Below are 23,198 nucleotides of genomic sequence, written 5' to 3'. Positions count from 1 at the left end.
ACGTCGCACCAGTGGCTAAGCAGGGGGTAGAACCCTCACTGGGACAGTGTGGTCTCAGGACCCTCAGGGTCACAGAAAGACTGTGGGTGCCCCAAGTGCGGAAGAGCTCCCAGGTATTGGAGCAGGGAAGCCAGCTGCAGAGACGGAGCCGAGGAGCTGGCCCTCACTGGGGTTGCCATAAACCATGATCCGTGGCACAGTTGGGCCACTGCTCTTCCAGCAGGGATCCAACAAGTGGCAGATCCGGGGAAACTACCCTTCCTCCCCTGGGAGGAGCAGCACGGGAGTGCACCACAGGGATCTGCTGGGTTTGGAGACTCCACATGGGGTCCTGTGCCAGAGATAGAAATGCTCGGTCACAGTCCAGGTGAGCATGGAGTGCAGCCAGAGACTGGGGAGACAGGAGTGATTGCTTTTTTCTGGGGTTGCACTGAGGAGTGGGGCCCTGAGTTCTCAGCTCCTCCGGCTCCTCTGGGGCAGAGATTGGGAGCCCACCATTTTCACTCTCGTCCTCCAAAGCTGTATGGAAAGCTTGCAGGGAAGAAAAGCTCCCGAGAGCAAACCTGAGCAGATTATTTAGCCCGGACCTGGCAAGGGCGGGGCAATTCCACCTCCCACAGAGACATTTGGGAACCACGGCAACAGGCCCCTCCCCCAGAAGATCAGCAAGAACAGCCAGCCAAGACCAAGTTTACCGATCAATGAGAACAGCAGAACTCCAGCACTAGGGGAATAAGGCACATAGAATTCATGGCTTTTTCCCCATGATTCTTTAGTCTTTCAAAATTAATTTTTTTAACTGTCTTTTCTTTCCTTTTTTTTTTGAATGTTTCTTTTTCCCTTTTTCAACCAACATCTTATCAATCCCTTTTTAAAAAAATCTTTTTTATTTTTCATTTTTAGTCATGTTCTATCCCTTCATAGTACTTACCCTTATTTTTGGTATATATATATATATAAGTTGTTCTCTCTTCAAAATTTTGAGATAGTTTCTTCTAACAGATCAAAATATACCCTAAATCTCTAGTGTATGCCTTTGTTCTAATCTCCTGCCTGATCACATTCTCTGTGCCCCCCTTTTTTTTTAAATCCTCTTCTTTCTTTTTTCAACCAACTTCGTATCTTATCAATTCCTTTTATAAAATCTTTTATAATTTTCATCATTACAGTCATATTCCATCCCTTCATCATATTAACCCTTATTTTTGTACATATATAAGTTTTTCTTTCTTTAAAATTTTGGGAGGCACTTTCTTCTAGCAGACCAAAATATGCCCAAAATCTAGTGTGTGGCACTGATCTATGCACCAGCCTGATCATATTTGATCATATTCTGGGTTTTTTTGTTTTGTTCTGTTTCCTGTTTGTTATTTTTTTCTTTTTCTTTTTTCTTTTTCTTTTTTCTTTCTTTCCCTTTCTTTTCCCCCAGCTTCAGTCTTTACTGATTTCTTTAGAGTATATTTTCGGGGGATGTTTGTTACCCTGTTAGCATTTTGTTCTCTCATTCATCTATTCTCCTCTGGACAATATGACAAGATGGAAAAAATCACCTCAACAAAAAGAACAAGAGGCAGTATCGACTGCCAGGGACCTACTCAATACAGACATTAGTACGATGTCAGATCTAGAGTTCAGAATGATGAATTTAAAGATACTAGCTGGGCTTGAAAAAAGCATGGAAGTTATTAGAGAAACCCTTTATGGAGAAATAAAAGAACTGAAATCTAACCAAGTCGAAATCAGAAAGGCTATTAATGAGGTGCAATCAAAAATGGAGGCTCTAACTGCTAGGATAAATGAAGAAGAGAGAATTAATGATAGAGAAGACCAAATGATGGAAAATAAAGAAGCTGAGAAAAAGAGAGATAAACAACTACTGGATCACAAGGGCAGAATTCGAGAGATAAGCGATACCATAAGATGAAACAACATTAGAATAATTGGGATCCCAGAAGAAGAAGAAGAAAGAGAGAGAGGGGCAGAAGGTATAATGGAGCAAATTATAGCAGAGAATTTCCCTAATTTGGGGAAGGAAACAGTCATCAAAATCCAGGAGGCACAGAGAACCCCCCCTCAAAATCAATAAAAATAGGTCAACACCCCAACATCTAATAGTAAACCTTACGAGTCTCATAGACAAAGAGAAAATCCTGAAAGCAGCTTGGGAGAAGAGATATGTAACCCACAATGGTAGAAACATTAGACTGGCAACAGACCTATCTACAGAGACCTGGCAGGCCAGAAAGGACTGGCATGATACATTCAGAGCACTAAATGAGAAAAATATGCAGCCAAGAATACTATATCCAGCTAGGCTGTCATTGAAAATAGAAGGAGAGATAAAAACCTTCCAGGACAAACAAAAACTAAAGGAATTTGCAAACACAAAACCAGCCCTACAAGAAATCTTGAAAGGGGTCCTCTAAGCAAAGAGAGAGCCTAAAAGCAACATAGACCAGAAAGGAACACAGACAATATACAGTAACAGTCACCTTACAGGCCTTACAATGTCACTAAATTCCTATCTTTCAATAGTTACCCTGACTGTGAATGGGCTAAATGCCCAATCAAAAGACTCAGGCTATCAGATTGGATAAAAAAACAAGACCCATTGATATGCTGTCTACAAGAGACTCATTTTAGATCCAAAGACACCCCCAGATTGAAAGTGAGGGGGTGGAAAACCATTTACCATGCTAATGGACACCAAAAGAAAGCTGGGGTGGCAATCCTTATATCAGACAAATTAGATTTTAAACTAAAGACTGTAATAAGAGATGAAGAAGGACACTATATCCTACTCAAAGGGCCTGTCCAACAAGAAGATCTAACAATTGTAAATATCTACGCCCCTAACATGGGAGCAGCCAATTATATAAGGCAATTAATAACAAAAGCAAAGAAACACATTGACAACAATACAATAATAGTGGGGGACTTTAACACCCCCTTACTGAAATGGACAGATCATCTAAGCAAAAGATCAACCAGGAAATAAAGACTTTAAATTACACAGTGGACCAAATGGACTTCACAGACATATTCAGAACATTCCATCCCAAAGCAACAGAATACACATTCTTCTCTAGTGTCCATGGAACATTCTCCAGAATCGATCACATCCTAGGTCACAAATCAGGTCTCAACTGGTACCAAAAGATTGGGATCATTCCCTGCCTATTTTCAGACCACAATGCTTTGAAACTAGAACTCAATCAAAGAGGAAAGTCGGAAGGAACTCAAATACATGGAGGTCAGAGAGCATCCTACTAAAGAATGAATGGGTCAACCAGAAAATTAAAGAAGAATTAAAAAAATTCATGGAAACCAATGAAAATGAAAACACAACTATTCAAAATCTTTGGGATACAGCAAAGGCAGTCCTAAGAGGAAAGTTTATAGCAATACAAGCCTTTCTCAAGAAACAAGAAAGGTCTCAAGTACACAACCTAACCCTACACCTCAAGGAGCTGGAGAAAGAACAGCAAATAATGCCCAAACCCAGCAGGAGAAGAGAAATTATAAAGATCAGAGCAGAAACCAATGAAATAGAAACCGAAAGAACAGTAGAACAGATCAATGAAACTAGGAGCTGGTTCTTTGAAAGAATTAAGAAGATTGATAAACCCCTGGCCAGACTTATCAAAAAGAAAAGAGAAATGACCCAAATCAACAAAATCATGAATGAAAGAGGAGATCACAACCAACACCAAAGAAATAGAAACAATTATAAGAACATATTATGAGCAACTCTATGCCAGCAAATTAGATAACCTGGAAGAAATGGATGCATTCCTAGAGATGTATCAACTACCAAAACTGAACCAGGAAGAAATAGAAAACCTGAACAGACCTATAACCACTAAGGAAATTAAGCAGTCATCAAAAATCTCCCAACAAACAAAAGCCCAGGGCCAGATGGCTTCCCAGGGGAATTCTACCAAACATTTCAAGAAGAATAATACCTATTCTTCTGAAACTGTTTCAAAAAATAGAAATGGAAGGAAAACTTCCAAACTCATTTAATGAGGCCACCATTACCTTGATCCCCAAACCAGACAAAGACCCCATCAAAAAGGAGAATTACAGGCCAATATCCTCGATGAACATGGATGCAAAAATTCTCACCAAATACTATCCAATAGGATCCAACACTACATTAAAAGGATTATTCACCACGACCAAGTGGGATTTATCCCTGGGCTGCAAGGTTGGTTCAACATCTGCAAATCAATCAACGTGATACAATACATTAATAAAAGAAAGAACAAGAACCATATGATCCTCTCAAAAGATGCAGAAAAAGCATTTGACAAAGTACAGCATCCTTTCTTGATCAAAACTCTTCAGAGTATGGGGATAGAGGGTGCATACCTCAATATCATAAAAGCCATCTATGAAAAACCTACAGCGAATATCATTCTCAATGGGGAAAAACTGAGAGCTTTCCCCCTAACATCAGGAACACAGCAGGGATGTCCACTATCACCACTGTTATTCAACATAGTATTAGAAGTCCTAGCCACAGCAATCAGACAACAAAAAGAAATCAAAAGCATCCAAATAGGCAAAGAAGTCAAACTCTCACTGTTTGCAGATGATATGATACTTTACGTGGAAAACCCAAAAGACTCCACCCCAAAACTCCTAGAACTCATACAGGAATTCAGTAAAGTGGCAGGATATAAAATCAATGCACAGACATCAGTGGCATTCCTATACACCAACAACAAGACAGAAGAAAGAGAAAGTAAGGAGTCGATCCCATTTACAATTGCACCCAAAACCATAAGATACCTAAGAATAAATCTAACCAAAGAGGCAAAGGATCTGGACTCAGATAACTATAAAATACTCATGAAAGAAATTGAAGAAGACACAAAGAAATGGGAAAACGTTCCATGCTCATGGATTGGAAGAACAAATATTGTGAAGATGTCAATGCTACCTAGCGCAATCTACACATTCAGTGCAATCCCTATCAAAATACCATCCACTTTTTTCAAAGAAATGGACCAAATAATCCTAAAATTTGTATGGAACCAGAAAAGACCCCGCATAGCCAGAGGAATATTGAAAAAGAAAAGCAAAGCCGGTGGCATCACAATTCCGGACTTCCAGCTCTATTACAAAGCTGTCATCATCAAGACAGCATGGTACTGGCACAAAAACAGACACATAGATCAATGGCACAGAATAGAGAGCCCAGAAATGGACCCTCAACTCTATGGTCAACTCATCTTTGACAAAGCAGGAAAGAATGTGCAATGGATAAAAGACAGTCTCTTCAACAAATGGTGTTGGGAAAATTGGACAGCCACATGCAGAAGAATGAAACTGGACCATTTCCTTACACCACACACAAAAATAGACTCCAAATGGTTGAAAGACCTCAATGTGAGACAGGAGTCCATCAAAATCCTAAAGGAGAACATAGGCAGCAACCTCTTCGACCTCAGCCACAGCAACTTCTTCCTAGAAACATCGCCAAAGGCAAGGGAAGCAAGGGCAAAAATGAACTATTGCGACCTCATCAAGATAAAAAGCTTTTGCACAGCAAAAGAAACAGTCAACAAAACCAAAGACAACTGACAGAATGGGAGAATATATTTGCAAATGACATATCAGATAAAGGGCTAGTATCCAAAATCTATAAAGAACTCATCAAATTCAACACCCAAAGAACAAATGATCTAATCAAGAAATGAGCAGAAGACATGAACAGACATTTCTCTAAAGAAGACATCCAAATGGCCAACAGACACATGAAAAAGTGCTCAACATTGCTCAGCATCAGGGAAATCCAAATCAAAACCTCAATGAGATACCACTTCACACCAGTCAGAATGGCTAAAATTAACAAGTCAGGAAATGACAGATGTTGGCAGGGATGCGGAGAAAGGGGAACCCTCCTACACTGTTGGTGGGAATGCAAGCTGGTGCAACCACTCTGGAAAACAGTATGGAGGTTCCTCAAAAAGTTGAAAATAGAGCTACCATACAATCCAGCAATTGCACTACTGGGTATTTACCCCAAAGATACAAATGTAGGGATCCGAAGGGGTACGTGCACCCCGATGTTTATAGCAGCAATGTCCACAATAGCCAAACTGTGGAAAGAGCCAAGATGTCCATCGACAGATGAATGAATAAAGAAGAGGTGGTATATATATACAATGGAATATTATGCAGCCATCAAAAGGAATGAAATCTTGCCATTTGCAATGACATGGATGGAACTGGAGGGTGTTATGCTGAGCGAAATAAGTCAATCAGAGAAAGACATGTATCATATGACCTCAATGATATGAGGAATTCTTTTTTTAATTTTTTTATTGTTATGTTAATCACCATACATTACATCATTAGTTTTTGCAGTCAAATGCTCTACTACTGAGCTATACCCCCCACATCATTATTTTTTGATGTAGTGTTCCATGATTCATTATTTGTGCATAACACCCAGTGCTCCATGCAGAACGTGCCCTCTTTAATACCCATCACCAGGCTAACCCTTCCTCCCACACCCCTCCCCTCTAGAACCCTCAGTTTGTTTTTCAGAGTCCATCGTCTCTCATAGTTCATCTCCCCCTCCAATTTCCCCCCCTTCATTCATCCCCTCCTGCTATCTTCTTCTTCTTTTTTTTTTTTTTAACATATAGTGTATTATTTGTTTCAGAGGTACAGATCTGTAATTCAACAGTCTTACACAATTCACAGTGAACGAACCATGATGGATGATGGACTCTGAAAAACAAACTGAGGGTTTAGAGGGGAGGGGGGTTGGGGGATGCGTTAGCCTGGTGATGGGTATTAAAGAGGGCATGTTCTGCATGGAGCACTGGGTGTTATATGCAAACAATGAATCATGGAACACTACATCAAAAAATAATGATGTAATGTATGGTGATTAACATAACATAATAATTAAAAATTTTTTTAAAATGAATAGGAACAAAGCATAAGAGCACTATGAAGTGGAAGCAATAATAGGACCAATAGGATGGAGGTGGGAATAAACATCATGTGTGAGGGACACTATAAGACTGGCATAGTGGATTGGGAGTGGTTTGCCTTGGGAGCAAGTCTTTGAATAGGGAGTTACACGCATGAACTAGTCATGGCTCTGGATCGCCAAGAGTCACAGTCCAGGGTGAAGATAAGCATGCAAACAACTGTGGAGATGAGCACGGTCGGGCTGGGGCTGGGGCTATAGGGTGAGCATCAGGGCAGGTTGTGGAGGCATTCAGAAACAACAGGGAGAGATCCATTTAATGTGGGGGATGGGGAAGAAGGAGGGGCTTGGGGGGATATCTTCAATAGTGGTGATATAAGCCAGATGGGGGACACTGAATGCTCCATCAGTTTTGAGGTAGTGCAGGTGGTAGTGATGGATGGCAATGGAGTGGGGAAAGTAAGAAGCTGAATTTCATTCATTTGATTTAGAAGTGCTCTCAGGGCATCCTGGTGGAGGTGTTCCATGGATGCTTGTGACTGGATGGAATGCAGAGCAGGGTGTTCACCAGCCACAGAATGAAACCACTTGGGTAGGAAAAGAGAACCATAGGTTCTGTCCTTCAAAAACCCAAGAGGCAGAGTAAGGAAGGGCAGATGGTGCCACCTAAGCCATTTCTGACAGGCAAGGCGATGTGCCAATATTGCAAGCTGTGACCTCCAATCAGGATCCTCAATCCTTACTCCCTGAGACTGTCTCCAGGAAAACACATTTTTTATCTGCCTCATCCTAATGTCCCCAACCTCCCAGCACCAATTAATGTATCAATGGGCCTGGGGGATTTTCACCCAAGATGTTACTTCTGCTGGGAGCATCTGGCAACATCTTTAATTTTATTTGGTTTCTTTTTTCCTTCCAAGGAACATCCTGAAGAGAGCAGATGGCAATAAGAAAGGGCAGATCAATGCTATGGAAAGTGGCCTGGTTTGCCCTTAGATTCTCAGACTCCTGTTCTCTGTTGTTGAGAGTGGTTGCTAGAAGTAAGCTCCTAAGGCTAATTATCTGTGTGTCCCAAATATCTCTGGGAAGTCAGAGCTTATTTGTTTGGCTTGTTTATAGCACTATTTCCAGACTTTAGTGCAGGACCAGACCCACTTGCCGATGTTCCAGAAATTCAATCACTGATCCAAAAAAATATTTATTGAGTGCCAACCATGTGCTAGGCCCTTTTCTGGGCACTGGCGATTCAGCAGTGAACAAAACAAACAAAACTATGTTCCCTCATGTAGTGTACAGTCTAGTCATTTTGTTGACTGGTCATTGACTATCAAATTATTGATCACTACTTTATGCCACGAAGTGATGAAGATATAATGATGATCTCTTGTTCTCTGGGGGCTTATATTCCAGTGGTAATACAGGGTCACAACAGGCCTGCACACCAGCCAAGATTCCTCATTACAAGCCTCAGGGACAGACGCTGACAATTTATTTAGAAGGCTATCAGGGAGGATGGAAGAGGAGGGAGGTGCAGCAGACAGATCCCTGACCGTAGTAGACATGTGTTCACAAAATTAAGCAATCTTGAGACTGCTAAGCCTCTGAATGGCTGGTCATGTGAAATAATAAAATCTCCATATTATTTTCAGAAGGCTGTTACTTGCAACCAGGAGCGGCATAATTGAAAAGAAGTGGCCAAACAAGGCTTAGAAACACCTGGGACACAGAAAAACAACGTTCTCATGGCCAGAATTAATGACCCCTCCACCAGAACACTTGAAATGGAAGAGCAAGTTTTTCTCTATTAAAGATACAGTTGTAATTAAGGGAGAAAATTGGTTCTGGGAGACAAAATCTAACAGATATGCATTACACTCTATGAAGTGAAGTTGTGAAGGACCTGCCCTTTGCTATGAGTTACTCTGGGAGATGCCTGCCCTCTTTGGAGACACAATGTAGTGTGATAGGAAGACTAGAGGGAGAGGCTTATCTTTGTACAAATTTACATACGATAAAGCCAATCCCCCCTTTTTGAGGGTACAGTTCTATGAGTTTTAACACATAGACACCACTACAATCAAGATACAGAACATTGCTAGCATCCCAGAAATTCCTCTATGTGGTGGTGCAACCCTCACCCTCTTGTCCTTGGCAACCACTGATCCATTCCCATCCCTATATTTTGCTTTCTCATATAAATATGTAAATGGCATCATGATATTCAGCCTTGGGACTGGCTTCTTTCACTCAGGATAATGCCTGTGAGAGTCAGTTTTTGCATGAATCAATAGCTCATTCCTTTTTATTACTGCATATTATTCCATGTTTTGGATGTACCAATGTTTCTCCGTTCATCCATTGAAGAATATTTAGCTTATTTACAATTTGGGAGTAGTTATCAATAAAGTTGCTATAAATGTTCATATATAGGATTTTTTTGCCTGGAAACAAGCTTTTATTTCTGTAGAGTAAATATTAGGAATGGGATTACTGCATCATATGGTGTGTTATGTTTGTATGTATGTTAAAATTATGTTTAACTTTATAAGAAACTGCCAAACTGGTTTCCAGAGTAGCTGTACCTTTTTGCATTCCCACCAGCAATGTTTAAGAGTTCCAGTTATGACACATCCTTGGCAGCACTTGGTATTATCAGGGTGGTTTTTTTTTAAAGGTATTCTACTAGAAGTAGAGTGGTATTGCATTGTGGTTTTAGTTTGAATTTCTGTAATAACTAATAATGATTTTCATCTTTTCATGTGCTTATTGGCCTTCCACATATTTCCTTTGTGAAGTGTCTGTTCAAATATTTCACCTTCTTTTAGCTGGGTTTTTATTTTCTTTTGTTGAGTTTTTAGAGTTCTTTATATATTCTGGTAAAAGGACTTACATAATTTGTAAATATGTTCTCCCCATCTGTACCCTGTCTTTTCATTCTCAGAACAGTGTCTTCTGCAAAGCAAAAGCTTTCCATTTTCATGAAGTCTAATCTACCTTTTTAATTTCTTTTATGGATCATGCTTTTGGTGTCAAGTGTAGGATCTCTTTGCCTAACCCAAGGTCACAAAATGTTTCTCCTATATATTCTTTTAAGAGTTTTATAGTTTTATATTTTACATTTAGACCTGCGGTCCATTTTCAGCTAATTTTTGTATAAGGTATACACCAATGCCTCTCTTTTCTTCTGATCCTTCATCACCTCCCTTTTTTTCCATTTATCCATTCATTCTTTCTGTCTTTCTTTTAGCATAGAGATATTCAATTATTCCTACACCATTTGTTGAAAATACTATCCTTTTTTTCATTAGATTACCTTTGCATCTTTATCAAAAACCAATGGACTATATTTGTGTAGATCTAGCACTAGACTCCCCATTCTGTTCTATTGATCTCTGTGTCTATCCTTTGGTCAATAAATACCATACCCTCCTGATTACTATAACTTTATAATAAGTCTTAACATTGTAGAGTATGAATTCTCCAACTTGACTCTTTTTTTTTAATTGTTTTAGCTATTCTAGTTCCTTTGCTTTTCTATACAAATCTTAGAATTAATCTGTTTATATCTACAAAAGTCCCTACTGGAATTTTGATTGGAATTGCATTGGATATCTAGATAAGTTTGGGAGAGAACTGGTCTTTCAACTATGTTGAGTCTTCCAGTCCATGAACACAGTATGTGTCTCCAATCATTTATGTCTTCTTTCATGTCTTTCATTAGTGGTTTTGTAGTTCTCAGCATGCATATCCTTACATATCTTTGTCAGATTTATATCTACTTAGCTACTTTCTTTTTTGGAGCTATTGTGTATGTAATTTTTAAAATAGTTTAGTTTCTGATTGCTCATTTCTGGAATATAGAAATGCAGTGAGTTTTTTTATATGTTGCCCTTGAATCTCCTGACCTTGCTAAACTCACTTATTCATTCTAGTTTTTGTTTTTTTATAGATTCCTCTGGGGTTTTATACAGAGGTTTTGGTCTTATTTTGGTTTTGGTCTTATTGCTTGGGATAGGATTTCCAGTGTGGTGTTGAATCAGTCATGTGAGTAAACATTTTCTTGTTCTCAGTCTTAGAATGAAAGCATGCACTTTTTTTTTTTTTTACCGTTAAATATAATGTTAGCTGTAGGGGTTTTGTGGATGCTCTTTTTCAAGTTAAGAAAGTTCCCTTGTGTTCATAGTTTGATGAGAGTTTTTATCATGGACAGATGTTTAATTTTTTTTTAATTCTTTTTCCGTATCACTTGATTTTTCTCCTTTAATTTGTTAATATGAAATATTACAATGACTGATGTTCAAATGTTGAACCAGCTTTGCATTCCTGGGATAAAGTGCATTTGGTTGTGATGTATTATTCTTTTTTATATATTGCTGCACTCGATTTGCTAATATTTTGATGAGTACTTCTGTATATTCATGAGGGATATTGCTCTGTAGTGTCTTGCATTATCTTTTCCTGATTTTGGAATCAAGGTAATGTTGGCCTCACAAAATAAGTTGAGAAGAGTTACATCCTCTTCTATTCTCTGAAAGAATTTGTTTAGAATCTTCTCTAAATATTTGGTAGAATTTACAGAGAAACTATCTGGGCTTGGAATCTTCCTTCTCAGAGGTATTAAATGATAATTTCAATTTCTTATAGGCAGGGCTATTCGGGTTATCTATTTTTTTCTTGGGTGAGTTTAGTAGTCTGTGGCTTTCAAGGAATTAAGCGATTTCGTCTAAGAGGTCGAATTTATGTGTATAGAGTTGTTCACCGTCTTCCCTCATTAAACTTTTAATGGCTGTGTGGTCTGTGCTGATAACCTCCCTTTCATTCCTAATAATGGTGATTTGTGTCTTTTCCATTTCTTTCAGAGCCTGGCCATAGGTTTGTCAATTTTATTGATATTTTCAAAGAACCAGCTTTTGTTTTCATTGATTTTTCCATTTTTCTGTTTTTAATTTCATTGATTGTCCTCATCATCATTGTCCCTTTCCTTCCACTTGCTCTGGGTTTATTTTCCTCACTGCCTTTAGTTTTTCTAAGGCTAAAAAATATAGGTTATTAATATGAGACATTTCTTTTTTAAAATATAAGTATTTAATGCTATAAATCTCTCTCTTAGCACTGCTTTAGCTACATCCCATAAATTTGGTGTGTTCTATTTTATTTTTGTTCAATTATTTGCTCAAACTATTTTTCTGATTTCATTTAAGATTTCCTTTTGACCTACAGATTATTTAGAAGTGAGTTGCTTAATTTCCAAGTATTTGAGGATTTTCCCCAACATATCTTGGTTATTGATTTCTAATTAAAGTCCAGGATGTTTGGGTTTTGAGACTCATGTCCTACAGCTGGAAGTAGAAATTTGGGCCATCTTTTGAAAGGGTATCTTGATAACTACAGCAAAAGCCTGAGAAATGTTCACATACTTTACTTTGACCCAACAGCTCCACTTCTTTGCTTATATCCTAAGGAAATATTCATGACTACACACATAAATCTGTGCAATCCTCCAAATCTGAAAAAAACCTAAGTACCATAAAATAGGGAACTAGTTAGCTAAATTATGGTGATCCAAACAATGTAATGTTATGCAGCCATTAAAACTTATACCAAGGAAGAACGTGGAGTGCCATGGGAAGGAGCTGATGATGTATGGCGTCCTTTATTGTCTGTCAACTCTTCACTGGAGTGTCACCTCGATGAAATAACAAACTTTGTCTCTCTTGTTTATTGCTATTTCTTCAGTGCCTGGCACAGCTTGGCACATGGAAATATTTTGATAAATTATTAGAAAAGTATCTTTTATCATTATTATATAATTATTGTAAAATATTATCTATAAATATTCTATATTATACACATATATGTATGCATTGTTATATCATTTTTGTAATACATATTATACATGCATATATAACATGTAAATACATATAATGTGTATGTATTTATATATAACATATATGTATGTATACATGTATACATACATGAAATCTCTCTTTATGTGGGTTGCATTCTTGCTCCTATACTGCCTTTAAGTGCTAAGCATTTCCCCCCACCCCTTTCCCTGCCACCACTCCAGATCCATTTCAACGGATACCCTGATGCTCCTCCACACTGTGGGCAAGACCTATCTGGAGTGTGTTTGCAGTCATCATTTGTGATCATTAATTGTAATGTCCTCAAAATTAGTAGGTACAAGTCACCTCATTTTTCTGAAGGACAGATGTGGATACATGTGACTTTTTCCTAGAGGCTCAAGGTGAGTTAATGGTAAGAGTGGGTCCTAGACCAGGACACCTTGCTCCCAGCCAGTGACCTTCCCCTTCAATGCCCCATCCCAGCAGCTCTGTCCTGCCAGAGATAATGACTCTAAGGCATCTGGGTGCCCTGATTCCACCTGAGGCTGTGAGCGCCTCATCATCAGAAGTATCTAGGTTTCAGCACCACACAAAATGCCAAAGTAGCTTTGCATTCTTGTGGTTCTTATATTTCCCAAATACCAAAAGGGCACAGTCTGCCAAAGCAACTAAAAGTCTGGGAAATGTAATTGCTTTTTAAAAAATATTAGGCAAACAGGCCACTTGTGCTTTTGTACTTTCTAGCTTTTACAAAACAACATAAAATACTGCAAGATACACCCAGAAAATCTCAGCACGCTTTGGTGAAAATAAAATGGGTTTGGAAATGAACTGATCAGGGATTGGTTCTGTAACTGTGAGAACCAGGCACATTTCTGAATCTCTGAGCTCACTTGCCACACCTGTGGAAGAGGGCTAGGTGAGCATTGAAGGTGATATCATACTTGAAATGATGAACACCCTGTGCCTGGTAAATAGTGAGGGCTCACTAATGAGGACTTGCTGCACATCCATCCTGGTTGATGACTGTCCTCTAAATTCCCTTCTAAGCTTCCTGCTTGCAAGAGAAGAGCATGCCATTGCAATCAAGGTGAGCTCTATCAAACTCAACCCTGCCTCACTTGTTTGGCTTGCCTCCCTTCTTCCTTCTCCAATACCCTGCACATATCAAGGGTCCCTGCTGATGGGTGAGATCTTGCAGCTCCTCTGGCCTCCTTTTGGGATAGGAGTGTAGGAAGATATAAGTGGGACTTTTTACCTTCTCTGGATTTGTTCTTTTGGACTTTTGACAACTTGGAATTAGCCATGTGTGTTGACACTGGATGCTATTGGAAGACTCATGTTTGGGAAGTTTCTCTGGAGCCTAGAAACTGGGGACCTCTTGACTCTGAAGGGTACTTTCAAGAGCTGATGGTCCATGTCCACAACAGGCTCAGTGGAGAAGGACAAGGGTGGACCCTAGAGGCCCAACCTTCTTGCCTAACATCCAACCCTGCCCCTGGTACTCCCTTAGTATCTAGGACCTCCCTCCATGATGGTAGCACTCTCTCCTTTATATTACCCATGACTGCTTTGTTTCCACTCTCCTACCAGACTAGGAGCATCCTGAGAGCTAGGGCCATTGCTCCACTGTCTCTGCACCCAGCACTGAGTTTAGTAACTGGTCACTGGAAGGCAGAGTGAAGGATGACTTCATTTGAATCCTGAAGTGATAGGCAATTTATGCCAAGGAAAGCAATGTTCCCTCCCACCCCCACACAGACCTGAAAATATGCATTTCAAGGGGGGGTTTAGCAAACGGGCTTTGTTCTTGGGTGCAGAGCAGGCAAGCGACATCCTGACATCGCATTTGAGTGGCTTTTCCGCTCCCTCTGCCTCTGAGTATCTGAGCAAGATGTTCTGCGTTTGATTGTCACTCTTCAAACAGCATGTTATTGTCATGCTTCTGCTTCTTTTTAATAAAGAGAAACGAGGAGGGTTTTTGTACATGCAAAATTAACACAAATCAAAACTGCTGCTAGTCTTTGATCCATTCTGGACTCTGATCCGCATCGGCCTTTTTATTTTCCCACTGAGAGTGTACCGCTCAGGAAGGATTACAGAGGAAGGAAAACCGCTTACCACTTCCCATTTGATTAACATGATTTAATGCAGCAATAATGCCGTGGAAGTTCATTACTTGGGAAAGGCTCTGATGCGGCTGCCTAGGGTGTCTGGGGACTGGGTCTTTTTATTTAAAATGCAATCAAGCACCTACGGTGAGAGGATGTATGAAATCCTGCCTAAGCTGGGGAAGGTGGAATTTCCATATAACGTAGACGAACAAAAATCCCTTCCATTTGTATAGCTTTTGACAGTTTACTATTTCCATCTATAAATATTTGGTGTGGTTTATTAAGTTCAAAACACTGGATCAGAAAACAGCAAAGGTCCCTGCCCTCACGATAATATGGTACGTGTCTGGGCAATCAGGGAAGACCACCCTGAGGAGGTGATATATGAGCCAAGATCAGAAATATAAGAGTTTATTTGGAATAGGTGACCAGGGGAGGGGCAGATTTTTGAGGCTGAGAAACAGCCTATGTGATATTGTGAGGCAGCAGTAGCTGGAGCTAAAAGCAAAGCTGTCAGATGGCTGCTGGGTCTGGGCAGGTGGAAGGTAGGTGGCAGATGGGGGATGGGGTTGGAGAAGGGTCTATTGATGCACCCCAGCCTCCTGCCTCCAGCTCAGCTACAGCCTTGTGTGGAGGATGGAGGTTCAGAGAATGATTAGGAATTGGTGGCCTCCATCTCAGAACATCCCCCATACCCCACCCCCAGTGATCATCACCAGTCCTGGGACAGGTAGACAATAGCCCAGAATGCCCAGGCTTGACATCCAACCCCGCATCTTCTCATATGTGACATTGGCCATGTCATGTAGCCCACCTGTGCCTCAGTTTCTGCCTCTGCAAAAATGGAGTCATTGCGGTCACTCTTTGCTCACCTTTATTTAAAAAATAAAACAGTAGTCTCAAGCAGTCTTCAGACGTTCTGGAGGTTGTCGGGTTCCTGGCAACCATTAACAGGACACAGCACAGTGTGAGTTGGGTTGTTGCTGGCTGGGCTTGAGGCAGGAGTCCTGAATTGCATTGAGATTGGAAAGATTCTGCCCAATTTCTAGGAGGAAGATCAAGGTCTAATGAGGAACTGGGCTATTTGAAATAATCCTGTGTTAGTTATGATCAGATACACTCCTGATACAATAAAAACAACCCCCAAGTCTCTGACTTAGTACCACAAACACTATTTCTTATTGACACAAAGCCAGCTTTGGGGCTGATCAACTGTCCAGAGCAACTGTCCTGTTTGCTGTGAGTCAGCAACTGGGGCTGAGGGAGAGTGTAGCCCACGGTCGTGGTGGAGATGGCACACCAGCTCTTAAGTGCTTCCACCAGAAGAGACATATGATACTTCCATTCTCATTCCAGTGGCCAAAGCAGGTCATGGGGCCACACCTAACCTCAGGGAGGCAGAGATGTGCAACGATCCCTGATCTTGGAAGGAGAGAACTGGAAATCCACAGTTCTTCCCTTGCTTGCTCACTTGTAGTCACAGAGCTCCAGACACACTCCTTCCACAACCTTCTGTCTTCCCAGGACAAAATCCAAACCCCTCACTATAGCTAAAGAGCTTTTAATCTGGTCCCCACTTTGAGTACAGCTCACCTCACGGAAGCACCTACTCCAGCCACACAAAGCCCCTCAAGTCCCCAGATTTGCTGTTGTCTCTCTTCTCTGACTTTCAACAAACTGTCCCCATGGCTGGAAAACAGCCCTCTCCTTTGTGAAGATAATGTCCTTTGAAAAACCAGCCCTTTCTCTCTCCATCCCTAGCCTAGGCTGGCCACGTCCCCTCTTTGTTCTAGCAGTACTGGACAGCACTGCCACCTGCCCTCCACATTCGACCAGGCAGAAGTCCTGCTTCTCCTTAACTGTACTCCTTCACCGTCTGCCCCAGACTTTATCACCGGATGACACACTATCTAATCTGCTTCTTCTGCCTATTGTTTATTTCTTGACCTCCCACTCCATCACCTAGAATCTGGACTCCACAGAGGCAGGGATCTTGCTCCTTGCAGATACATCCCAAATGTCCAGAATGGTGCCTGGCACATATCAGATGCCCAATAGATATTTGCTGAATGTCCAAAGAGAATGCCCAGCAATGCCCTACTTCTCCCATGTATCTGAAGTCCAGAGAAGGGAAACCTCTTTTCTGGATTATTATATTTTTATTTAGGGGATCTAAAACTCTAAAAAAAAAAAAATGTGGCATCTCTCAGTCAGCTTCTCTGCCTATCAGGATGTTAATAATAAATGAAAATAAGTAACTGAGGCCCAGACAGTGGAAATATGCTGCTACGAAGAGCAGGGCCAGCCAGAAAAAAAAAAAAAAAGGCCAGGAGAACTGAGGTGGGCAACCCAGTGGGTGGGAAGTCACATCTTCAACCCCTGAGTGCTTGTGAAAGGGAGAGAAGGACCAGCTCTTTCCCATTGTCCCTGGATGTCAATGGCAGGGGCTGTCTTGAGCAAGATCAAATTGTCCTGATTTGTGGATTTGGGCCAAAGAATTTAAGTAGAGGCTGGAGAAGAATCAGACACATGGAGCCACCTGGGTTTGACTCTGCAGTCCCAGGGGGTGGAGAGCAGGGCGATGGAAGGCTTAGAGAGGTTTCCTCCTCATTTTCTCGCTGGGGTGAATTCAGCTGTCTCATCCTGCTGATAGTGTCACCTGCAGCCTTAGGAACACACTTCCCTTTCCTCTTGCAGGCAGAAGATGCATCTGTAATTAGCCTTCACTGTCGGGGAGAAAACACCTGTGAGAGCAAAGGGAATTGGGGGGGAGGAGGGCCTTCCCTAACTGGCTGAAAGCCTGGTCTGACTGTCGAGCCACCTGGGTCACGTTGGGTGATGGGGACTCTTTGCTGACAAGCCCTTAGTCTGTGGGAAGGTTTACCTGCCAGGCCTTTAATAAAGTCTTCACTGCAGAAGCTCGTACCTGGTGACCTTTACCCTGTGCAGGGGCCCCTGTGTGTCACACACTATTTATTTACTGCCTGGAGAATTCTAGCACAAAGGCAAAGACCTGCTACAATTTTGTAAGCAGTGGAGATGAACAAGCGTGACCTGGCCCCCTTCTCCCCTGCAGATGATAGACATGGTTGGCCTATGTTTGGGGTTACCTCTATTCCTCTCTCATTCCTCTGCTGTACTGATTACATTCTTGTTTCTTTATTTTTATTTTTTTATCTGTGATGGTGAAAGTGAGGTGTGGGCTTGTGGTTTTGGCCCGGGAAACATGTGAGCTAGTGGTAATAATGTGGTGGCTTATGTCGTGTGTTGCTGTGACCTTTCCAGTGAGTCTCCACGTCCATGTTTGATCCTCCAGCTTCCCTGCCAGGAAAGCAGGATGAAGAGGATTGTCTTTCTATTTGCAGATGGAGCTGTTCTGGCTCAGAGAGGAGCAGGGCCTTGCCTCAGGGTCCAGAGTGAGTTAAAGACTGAGTGAGAACCCAGCTAGCCTGGATTTTGTTTCTTAGTGTGCTGAAAAAATATTTAGTGAGCTGCTACCAGGTGCCAGGCATTTCCCCAGGGGGCTGGTGAGATGCTGCAGAAAAGCAAAGTGTTATGCTCTCATGGAGCTTACATTCTCAGGGATCCATCTGAAAACAGAGGTACTTTTAGGTTATTCACAGCTCCTGTGCAAATTAGTTGTCTTTTCTTGATTTGATTTTAAAACAAGGCTTAGGATACAGCATTGTTACCCCGTTGCTGTTTCTTTCTCTCCCTTCCTCCCTGCTTTTCTTTCTCTTCCTCTTTCCCTTCCTTTTTCTTTCTTGTTAAGTTTGGGGGGATTCAAATTCACTGCCACAGCTGTCTAATGCTTTCTTTTTAAAATTTCTTTCCTAATTTCAATAACTTTTGATACAATGCACCATAGGGTTTTCTTGCACAGGAACAAAAGGTGAAATGTTAATACAATTTTATCTGGGCTCAGATTGGATAAGGAAGACCTTTTGTCTCCTACCTTTCATCCTCAAGTTGGCACTCACTAATTAAATCCAGCCCGTATTGGGGCGCCTGGGTGGCTCAGTTGGTCAAGCAACTGCCTTCAGCTCAGGTCATGATCCTGGAGTCCCGCATCCGGCTCCCTGCTCGGCGGGGAGTCTGCTTCTCCCTCTGACCCTCCTCCCTCTCATGCTCTCTGTCTCTCATTCTCTCTGTCTCAAATAAATAAATAAAATCTTTAAAAAAAAAAAAAAATCCAGCCTGTGGAAAGTGACCTTTCAAGGGGAGGGGGGCTCCTGAGAATATAATATGTTTTAATCAAATATGGGTAAATAAATAAATAAATAAGCAAGAAAAGAGCTATTAGACAAAGAAACACCCTGAAAACTTCCAGATGAGCACTCCTGAAGAAAAGGTAATTTGCATTTTGCTTTGGGTGAAAGTGCACACGTTGGTAATAAATCACAGTGGTTGGACAAAATCCTTTACCACTCCCACCCAGATGCTCTTAGAATGAGGGAGAGCTCCCTGCTAATTCTGCACCCCCAGACCACCACTTGCGGTTTCCTGCCCACTGATTGCCAACTCCGGGTTGCCTGAGGTCTCTGAGCTTATGCCTCACCTGGCCACAAGGGGGCGCAGAAGAGTTGCTTTCCTCCGCCTGAAGAGGCAAACGTGAGGCCTTGCACCTCTGGGCCAAGTGTGGCTGAGGACTTGGTCTTCCAGGACTTCCGGGCACTAAAAGGGAACTGAGTATCTGCCTGCTCTGGGGGGGGGGAAGTGGGTTCACACCAAGTCTGAAAACCCTCTATGCCAAGAACAAGGCAGGCTCCAGCTGTACAGAGAAGAAATAGAAAGGGAGCATTGCGGTGGGCTTTGAAGGCTCTGAAATTTACATTGTGTGTGATTTTAAGTGAGCTACTTAGCCTTGTTGAGTCTCAGTTTCTCAATCTATAAAATAGGGATATAATCTTATAAGGTTGTGAAGAGGAGTCCACAAAATTAAAAACATAATAAGTTGGGATGAAAGTGATAAGTGCTCAGTAAGGATGGTTATTGTGATGACTGTCCCCAGTTGTGCTACCTATAGGGAATTCAGCATATCCCACTGCTCTTTTCCTTTGTAATTTTTACAGAATGTTTAAGTATATGGTAAATCTATTTTTTTTAAATCAATTAGTTAACATACAGTATATTATTAGTTTCAGAGGTAGAGTTTAGGGTTTCACCAGTTGCATATAATACCCAGTGCTTATTACATCACATGCCCTCCTTAATGCCTGTCACCCAGTGACCACATCTCCCTACCCACCCCCCCCTTCCAGCAACCCTCAGTTTGTTTCCTATAGTTACGAGTCTCTTATGGTTTGCCCCTCTCTCTGATTTCATCTTATTTTATTTTTCCCTCCCAACCCCTATGTTCATTACATGGCAAATCTTTTAATGAAAGCTGTCTTTGAATCTAAAATATACATATATTGATACATTCATGTAATTATTGAGTGACTACCATATGTCAGGTACTCTGCAGGGTGCTAGACATAAGGTGGACAGCAAAAAGCAGACCCACTAGATGTTCTTATGGAGATTCCAGTCTAGACCAGCACTGTCTAACAGAACTTTCTGTGCCGATAGAAGTGTTCCATATCTGTGTTGTCCAATACAGTAGCCACAAGTCACAAGTGACTACTGATTCCTTGAGTTAAATTGTATTTAATTTCAATTGATTCAAATTTAAATAAGCATACGTGACTAGTGGCTACTCTTAGTGCAGGTCTAGAGGATAAATATGATAATGTTTCCCACAGAGGCTCGCACACAGTCAGCTCTCAGTAAGTACGCATTTCCTTTTCTTCCTTCCACTATGTGGCACTTGGTACCTTGCACATAACTCCTCTGCTACTATGACACCTTCTTGGTGATAAGTTAGGTCATCCAAATAGATTCTAGAAAGGCAGGCACCAGTTCAGATTACTCTATGTATGCCTCACAGGATTTTGCACACAGGAAGTGCTCTTTAAATGCCTACTAAGAAATGGCGCATGATAGCCAAAAAAATAAAAAATAAAAAAATAAATGCCTACTAAGTTAAGGAGACAATGTGGTGCAAGGAAGGGAGCATTCCCTGGAGCCAGAAATGAACTTAAATCTTGTCTCCATCACTCACCAACTGAAAGATTGCTTTTCCATCCTTCCCAAACATTCTCCTTTCTGCCTGAGCATATTTGGGCTGGTTTTTCTCACTTGCAATGAAACAAGTTTTAATTAAAACAGCAATCAATCTGACACCTTTTCTTTCTTCTGCTCATCTGCATCCCATCAGAACTTTGTCTTAAACTTTGTCCTACATTCTAGCTCCACATTTGCTGTGGGATAACTCAGAACCTGGAGTGGTTTGGGGTTGGGGAGGCAGGAATGCTAAGTCCCTGGGAGTTAATTAGTGCAGTTGGAGTTGTTTTCTGTAATGTTTATGTGACGTTGCCTCAGGACAATTTAGTAGTAAAAGAGCAAAAGCAGGTGGCTCTAAAGTGGTCCTCTGAGAGGCAGCCCCATGCATGGGGCAGAAACCATGTTGAACCAAGAGCCAGGGGACCCAGTTTCAAGTCCCTGTCTGGCTGCCCACTAATGTGAACTTGCACATGTCATGGCCTGGGCCTCAGTTTCCTCATTAGTAAAATAGAAATGATAACACATGCCATACCTGTCTCATGGGGTCTGTGTGGATAAAAGAATTCATGAATTCAACAAACTTTAGTGAGTGACTACTCTGAGCCTAGCACTGTGTGTTTTTACAGAGCACTTTGAAAATTGTATGTTCTCTCATCCATCTTTATCCCTACTCCTTTGAGGAAGAACTAGGAGGCATATCTAAGGAATGAGGGAACTTCCTACCTGTCATTTCTTGGGACCCTGAAGGACCAAGCAGGCAGTGGACTCGTAACAGACTTCTACTTACATGGGAACTTGGCAGTGTTCCCCCGAGACTTCTCAGCGCCCAGACACTACACAGCTCACACCTCAGGCTCACCTTTACATGAGATAAGCACCTCAACTGGAAAGCCACCTCCTCTCCATTCCTTTATATCAAGCACCAGTGTTTCCTTCCCTTGCCAGGGATCCAGAATCAGCAGGCTTGCTTCTTACATAATCCTACAGTTTCCTGCCCCTACCCTAACAAGTGGCCAAAGCCAAGGTCATTATTTCCTTTGGCCCTGTGATGACTTGACCTTACATGTTCATAGTATCTGGGGCCCTTCTTTGAGAATTGGCTTGCTGCAGGCACAGGGGAAGACAACTGAACTGAAAGCTGGCAGCCCTGCCTGGGTCCTGGTCCCAGCTTTGCTCTCAGACCTTGGGCAGGTCATATCTCACATTCCCTGTTACTCAGAGTCCCCATCTACAAAACAGGAATAAAAATACCTGCCCTCCTGACCTCACAGATAGGAAATTAGATTAGAGATGTGAGACACAGCAAAGCACTATGTGACTGCAAGGTGCTAGTATTGTCTTTTATATAACCTTAAAAATGTTATTACAAAAATGATATATGCTCATTGGGGAAGACTTAGAAAATGTAGATAAGAAAATGATGAAAATAAAAATAGTCCATAATCTCATCACCTGGAGAGAACTGCTGTAAATAATTTAATGGATATCTTTTTAAGATCTACGTCTATCTACTTGAAATGGGACAACACTCTTTATGCTATTTTGCAATTTGATTTTTTCACATAATAACATGTAATCCCCAGAAATATGTTTTGCCAGAGATTAAATTTATGGGATTTTCTCCCTCTATCCCAAATCAGCATCACCTTGGAGTTTTTGAAGGTTATCTCCTCTATCCTTCAAAAAGTAGGTATAGACACCTTGGCTTAACTTGGGCCCCTCCCTCAAGAGGACAGGCTGTGGTCCAGGATCTGTGGAAGGAAGCTTATATACTAGGGCTTGGGTGGTTTGATGGTAAAGAGGGAGACTTGCCTGTCTCATAGGGGAGGATCCCTGAGAGGTAGGGATTGGTGGTTCTGGTTCTAAGAGATGGTATGAAATGGGTCTAAGGATTACCCAGGGTCCCTGGAGCTGCCTGGATCTCTGGAGGTGGTGATGGGAGAGCAAATGAGTTGTACCTTTGCATGTCCAATTCCAGGGGGCCCTAAGCCAAGCTTGGCAATGAAGGAGTGATATATTGTTCTTGCTCCAAGAACAAGACAGCCTCTACAGAGATCTAGACTAGGGAGGGATTTCAGCAGCCCACCAGCATCTGGGCATGAGTTTTCTTCAATGTATTGGTGAGTGGTCTACAGTAGAAAAGCCATGATTGGGAGAGGCCTTAAGAGGGAGAGA

This window comes from Mirounga angustirostris, unplaced genomic scaffold (assembly GCF_029215605.1).
Source record: "Mirounga angustirostris isolate CCGP_5_RB_7025 unplaced genomic scaffold, mMirAng1.0.hap1 SCAF_16, whole genome shotgun sequence".
Lineage (NCBI taxonomy): Eukaryota > Metazoa > Chordata > Mammalia > Carnivora > Phocidae > Mirounga > Mirounga angustirostris.
This window is presented reverse-complemented; position numbering follows the sequence as displayed.